The 7,074-nt window shown below is 41.2% G+C and overlaps 1 protein-coding gene across 4 annotated transcripts in view; it reads left to right on the top strand.

Annotated features, from left to right (window-relative positions):
• Nucleotides 1-7,074, top strand: part of LPP (LIM domain containing preferred translocation partner in lipoma) — a 698,664-nt gene that overhangs the window by 59,955 nt on the left and 631,635 nt on the right. Inside the window, exon 1 of one of the 4 annotated variants that reach the window (XM_014547745.1) lies at nucleotides 296-314. The exons of the other annotated variants lie outside the window; for them this stretch is intronic. The gene's annotated coding sequence lies outside the window, so the exon portion shown is untranslated. Of the gene's footprint in view, nucleotides 1-295; nucleotides 315-7,074 lie in introns of those variants that run through there. 4 annotated transcript variants of the gene reach the window in all.

Genomic DNA, 7,074 nt, shown 5'->3' with positions numbered 1-7,074 from the left:
GGTTGTATTTTTTCCTTTTGGTTGGGACAAGAAAATTAAGTATTTTCTACTATAACCTGTCTTTCTAATTGTTCTCTTGCCTGTTTGTAATGTATATTTCTTATTGAAGCTCCATCAAACTTTTATTTTGGACTGGTTTTAAATTTGGTTCCTGCTTTCTCATACAGTCTTTGTTTTTTCTGGAGTTTCTGATTGCCTTGTTCTATTTAAACCACTATATCGTTATCATAGTTCCACAGATATTTCCAGACTCTCATGGAGGAGTCCTGAGTCATGCTGTTAAGCTGTTGGCTATCATCATTATTCAAAAGAAGGTATATATTTAAGATGTTGTTCACCAATCTTTCCTTATGCATATTCTTACTAGGCAGTTTTGTTTGCTCTTTTTTCTCCATTGAATATTCATAAACAATTCCAGATTATTTTATAATTGTCATATTTTTAATGGCCACTCACATATTCCATTGTGTGGAATACTATTTTTAAAATTTGAGTATGGATCGTCGATTATCTGCTCTTATAAATAACACTGTTATGAACATTTTACTGCACAAGGTCTTTTAAATTAATTTATTTTATGAGTGCTTACTAGGGAAAGAAAACGGGAAAACCTGTGTTATCTTCTTTGAAGATATATTCCAATGACTGTGCTTGGATTGCCTGACATTTTTTATTAATTATTTTTTTTTGAAAAGGAGCAGTAGGAAACAGGAGAATCTACACCTTGAGTTTTCTTGGCAGCTTTAGGAAGTGATAGTGTGACTTACTGCAAACCTGGTACTGTCTAGAAATCCATTGAGTATCCCTCTTGTTAAGTGAGCCTCTGGGGTCAGCTGAGGCTCTGCAACTTATGCTCACCCCGAAATTTTATGTAATAATTTTTTTTTTTTTGCCAATTATTTTCGACATGATCACTTCCAACTGGATCACCTCTCTTGTTCACTGGATTTGTCTCTCAGGGATTGTTGGAAAAATCAGAATTATTCTAAAATTATTAAAGAGGTATTCCCATTAAGAATATCCTGGCTCTGGAGCATTATCTCAGTATGTTGAGATTCTGCTTCCCAGTAATTTGGCTCAAATAAACTCACAAAAATTAAAAAAAAAAGAATATCCTGTAAGATCTACGACTAATTCTACACATAATTTATAAGGCAGGGGTTTGAGGGATGGAAGGATTATTAGAACAAAAGGATCACTGTGAAGAAATCCACCGAAGTGGGAAGTCTACATTTTGATATAATGAAAACACTGTCCAATTGTCACCCTATATAGCATTGCATTACTATAAAACTTCATCAGTCTGGCAACATTTACTCTATGCTCTTTACAAAGTCTGTGTGACATGATTGCATAAATGGGACCCTTGTCTCTGAAAAGCGTTGCAATTCATTGATGGACATTAATCCCATGCTAAAGGATATATACCCATCTGCACTATGGGAAAATTATGAGCTTTATGATTCACAGTCTAATTATTTTGGATAGTGGGTGATAATATTGTATTGAAGGTGATGATGAGACACATAGACACAGCTTATTGCAACTTGGAGAGACTCTGGTCCAACAGCCCCATTTTTTACTCTGAGAAAAAGGGGACCTGGAGGGGAGAAGGATTCACTCAAGGTCACATTAGTAGTTAGTGGGAGAACCAAGTCTAGACTCCATAACTCCTCGCTTCTAGTCCATTGCTCTTTTCTTATTTCATCCCTTATAATTTGAAACATTTGCAAATTTATTTCTAGTGTGTAAATTGTACTTCATTGAACTTGCAGAAATTTTCTGTAATATAGAATGATACAGAATATTTAGTAATGGGGAGAATATATTAGCCTGGAATGGAATCAGAAATAATTTAAGTTCTGAGACATAAGGAGTCATTTCTGAGATGAGGGAAAGTGATAGGCAAGCCAGTGCCCTTTCTTAGGATATAATTGGAACCATGCTGCTGTTTCTGATCTTTGGGGAATATGTGGGAGTTTGTTTTTGGCTAAGACATTGCCAGTCTCGAGAACACAGATTCCATATCTATCAAAACAGAAAGTTGGGCGTGATGAACTGGGCTTTGTAGACTGTTCAGAACTGAACTCTGTGAGTTCATGATTTTAGGTTATGTCCCATGTTTAAGATGACTTGGAAAAAAAAAAAAGGAAGGCCTTGCTGAGTCACTACCTGCGTCACCTGCTTTGTTCTTGCTGGGAAGTAGGGCAAAGCTGGGCAGACATGAAAATGTGGTTGACTTCAGGTGGGCGCTCTGCATGAGTCCCAGTTGTAGACACCTGTCTCGGAAGGGGTCTGTGGGAGGGTTGACAGTCAGAGAAGGAGAAGGGCATATTTGTGGTCCCAAGTGCTGCAGGCAAGGAGAGGTGATTGATAGGAGAAGAAGCCATTTGGGGGTGGGTGGCTGGTGAAGGAAACACAGCTGGGAACTGGTAGAAAAAGGAACAAGCAGGCATTTATTGGCTGCTTATTTTGTATGGACAAGTATTATTTTTTAATTTCTCCAAAACACATTAAAAATAGGTATTATTATTTGGATTTTAAGAATGAATAAATTAATTAGAGAGGGTTAGTTATTTTGTCCATGGTTAGGCTGCTGGTAGCTAAGGATGGAAGGAGTCAATGTTGGGTCTGACTCCAAATCCCCTTTTCTTTTCAAAGTTAATTATGTGTGCTGTGTTCTGGGTGCTAGGGATGTGGAGATGAAGGAGACAGGTAAAGTCAGGACCTCATATTGCTCGCAGTCTACGAAGGAGCGAGACAGAGAACAAAGTAAACAAACCCACACTCTCAGAGGGTGGAAAGTGCTACCCTGGAGAAGACAGCAGCATCAGGGAATAGCGAGTGACAGGGTTACATGGTGTGTTTTACATTCTAGTCCATACGCTGGTGTGTAAATGAGGTGAGCTGACTTGAGGACACCAGATTCTCGAGGCTAGAATTTAGGCCTGGCCATGATGTAAACCAACTGTGCTACTGGGAGTAGTCACCTCCCCATCATTAATATCCAGGAAAGTAAACGCTATCCTTCCCACTTCACTGGATGGGGAGGGAAGAGGGAGTGAATCATTTGGGTGTGCAGCTGTTTTTAAAGCCTCAGTAGGTTATAAAAATACAAGAAGTTTTTTTTTATTTTAACAGCTTTGGTTAACTTTTAAAAGGATAAGTTTTTATATTTAACTACTGCATTTTGTGTGCTTTGAGGAAACATCTTCCCATTTTCCTAGACCACAATGAAGACCTCCCTGTGTGCCCCCCTCTTCCATAACAATCTCTGGAGAATTTGGATTGCACTTGTCAGCATTGAGAGAACATTGGGTGTGTGGAGCAAAGAGCTGGCCTCTAGGTCCTGTCATTGAAAGGGGGTGAGGATGGACTAGAGGAGCAGCTGCTGGGGTCAGAAAGATGGATTGAGTAGCCGGGGGAGGTGGGAGTCAAACTAGGTTTGACTTTACATTTGCACACAGTGGGGCTGTTGGTCAGCAAATACTTATTGAAGGCCTATTATGTGCCAGGTCATGGCTGAGAAGGGAGAAGGATAGGAGACACTGTGAATCAATTCAGCATTTGCCGTGAGCTTGCCCTGGGTGGAGAGACTGGGATGCTGAGAAGCTGTGTGCTCTGACTCTCAAAGAGCATCCTATCCAGTAATGAATATCTGTCCTGTTCCAAAAAGTATGCATATTATTCATGTAGACAGAGGTGATATTTAAATGTGTATAATACCCTGTACTGAAGGGACACCAGCTTTGCCAGGGCGAACCTTTTCATTGTTGGATTGTGGGGAAGTTCAGGGGGTCCTAATGGAGGAGCTTGGAAAATTGGGGTGGTGTGAAGACACTTGGGGCCTTGGGAGAGAAGCTGTTTACCAATGGGCAAGGGCATATTTAAGTATTTTAGCAATCCCTTTTTCATACCTCTGTGTACTGGTATATATGAACCTTGCATGTGGTTATTCATGTATCTTTCAGTATTCTTAGTGTAATAAATGATGTGCACATGAGGCACAGAGGAGGGAATGATTGGAAAGGCATCATGGGGTCAGTGCTGCTTGAGTGAGGTTTTGTAAGATGAATAGGAGTTTGGTAAAGCACTTTCTAGAAAAAAAGGGAGAGAACCTGGCTAAGAGCATTAATATGTGAAATATCACAGAATTTGACTTGGTTGGGGTGAAGGGATTTTTGTGCTCAGGGGACTGTAAGCACAATGGTACCATTGAAAGAGCAGGGGAGAAAGGGAGATCACATCCATATTACCCATCCCACAAGGGGAGGGAAAAGATCCTGAGTGGAGAAAGCAGGCAACTTTTACTTTTATTTTAAATAACTGCCATGTGCCAGGTGTTAGGCAGTTTGTTAGTATTGTCTCTAATCTCCCAGTAACCCCATGAGGCAGGGAGTTGTATTCTTCCCTCTCCCTGCAGATGAAGAAATCAGAGCTTAGGATGTGACTTGCACAGTGTCACACAATGGCGGGGACAGGATTTGATCTCGGGTTTGTCTGACTGCAAGGCCTAAACATTCCATATCTATACTATGTCCCCTCTATATCCCATGAATTTAGTTACAACCATGAGGAGCAGGGTGCTTTCTTTGCGCAGCAGTGCAGCTTGTAACAAAAACAGGAGGCATCGGTATCCTTTTCTGCAAAATGGGGACCAGAGTCCTTGCTCCACGTGTTGGCAGGACTCAGGAAGCTTCAGTGCCTTCCAGGCCCTTCAGCAAGGCTATACGTGGGGAGGTGGCTGCTTCAGTCGGTCTGTCCTGAGCCTTTGACTTCACTTTCAGTCTCATGAGATCATCCTGGTGGTGACAGAGATTGTGCTGATCACATGGATGCTGGGTATTTCTGGTTTGTGACAGGACTTTCTCAGAGTAAGTCAATACCATGGTTCCCATTGTGATTTGGCTTCTCATGTAACTTGACTTTAGGGAGAGACTGTGTCAGTCATGCCGAGACCGAGTGTCTGTGTGCCCTTCCTATTTCTTACTGGACGTGAATGTTTGTGTTTTGGTTCTCCTCCCCCAACAATAAACACAGGGAAGACAAACAAAATCAAGTGAGAGGCAGTGTAGCGTGGTAGTCAAGAGCACAGACCTTGAGCCAGATTGCCTAGATTCAATTCCCGGCTCTGCCACTGTCCAGCTCTGTGTTTATTTGTGCCTCAGTTTCCTCATCTGCAATAAGGGGATAATGATAAATGTACCTATTTCATAAGCACTGTTGGAAAGGTTAAATGAATTAATATTTGTAAAGTGCTTAGAAAATTGCTGAGCATATAACAAGTGCCCTATGAGTGTTTGCTAAACAGCAGCAGCAACATTTTCTACACTGGCCCTGCCTTCTGCTGCCATTTAAGATATTACATACTGTCATATGTTACAGCATTCTGGTTTTCTTCAAGACCTAGCCGGTAGAGGCACAGTCTGACTTCTGCTGTGTGTGGTGAGGCTCTGAGGGGTGACATGTTCACATGCTTGGTCTGGTGGATACTGGTCGTGATGCCTACTTTGACACATGAACTTCACTCTGGAAAATATGCGGCTCAGGAATACCAAGTGCAGCAATAACTTATCTTTTGCTAGAAGAACAGAGATGACCCGGCCAGCATGATTAAGTGTTTGAGTATTGACTTGTGAACCAGGAGGTCATGGTTTGATTCCTGGTCAGGGCACATGCCTGGGTTGTGGGTTCTATCCCCAGTGTGGGGCATGCAGGAAGCAGCCAATTAATGATTCTCTTTCATCATTGATGTTTCTATCTCTCTCTCTCCCTTCATCTCTGAAAAACAAACAAACAAACAACCTCCACAGAGTTTGGAGTAAAGAAAATTTGCAGCTGAGTTTATCTATTTTTAAATTTCTTCCTGGTGTTGTAGCCTGCAGCCTGTGTACCCATAGTTTTATCTGGTTGGGTCAGTAGGTGGGTACTTTTTAATTTGGTTTTAATTTGGCTCACATAAAAAGAAACAACCAAAGATTTGGTTTCTGACCAACAGGGTTTAAAGCTCTGCTGTACCACTCATGTATCGTATCCACGTGGGCAAGGATGCTGGCCACCAATCTCTGGGCATCCACATACTCTTCTTATTCTTTTTGTTTCTTCCTTGCCAAAATTAGGGTGCTGAGTGGTGATATGAGCTCATTTATCTCTGGTATGTTAGCTGCAGTTTTGAAAGAGGTTTTTAAAAATCAGATATATTTGTAGTGACTCTGATCAGCAAAAGAAATGAATTGATCATCTTAATTTTTTCTCTCCACTTGGCAATTGTGCCCCTAGGAATTCTTATTTCAGCTTCACACCTTCCTAATCCCCAAAATATTTCTGTGTATCCTGCTCAAAAATTGGAATGAAATTAAATAATCATTACCATTGTGTGGAGGGGAGAAGATTTTAATTTATTAAAAAAATTTAAAAATATGTTCTTATTGATTTCAGAGAGGGAGGGAAAGGGAGAGAGGAATAGAAACATCAATGATGACAGAGAATCATTGATTTGGCTGCCTCCTGCATGCCCCCCTACTAGGGATGGAGTCCGAAACCCGGGCATGTCTCCTGACCTGGAATCGAACCGTGACCTCCTGGTTCATAGGTCAAGAATTTCCTCACCCATAGTAAAATCCATTCTCTGTAGCTTCCATGACATATTTTTCCCTTATTGAAACATTGCTCCTTTCCCAATCTTATCAGGATAGCTCCCAGGTGCCTTTCAATACTTTTTTCTCTGACATTACCTCTGCTTAGAATACACCTCTGACCCCTAAAACTCCCCTCTCATTTTCAGCTAGTTATTGAAGTTGTTTCCATTTCCCGAGGGCAACAGTCATCCCTTCCATTTCTGTATCCTCAAGTCCAAAATAGGTGTGCAAGAGATATTTGTTGAGCAAATAAATGACAAATAATAAGGGGTAGAGATAAGGCATTTTGGAATTTGGGGTGGAAATTCTAGCTAGGTAGGGATGGTAGGTAGCTCCAGGAGAAATGGCATTTGAGCTCCCCTTCAAATCTGGTTCTAAGGATGTGGAGAAGAGCCTGGTGGTCATCACCAGTGTGCTAGCTCTACAGGACACAGAG

Source organism: Myotis brandtii, unplaced genomic scaffold (genome assembly GCF_000412655.1).
Source record: "Myotis brandtii unplaced genomic scaffold, ASM41265v1 scaffold483, whole genome shotgun sequence".
NCBI classification, from domain to species: Eukaryota; Metazoa; Chordata; class Mammalia; order Chiroptera; family Vespertilionidae; genus Myotis; species Myotis brandtii.
The sequence above is the reverse complement of the archived record's forward strand: the minus strand, read 5'-3'. Positions and strand labels throughout refer to the sequence as shown.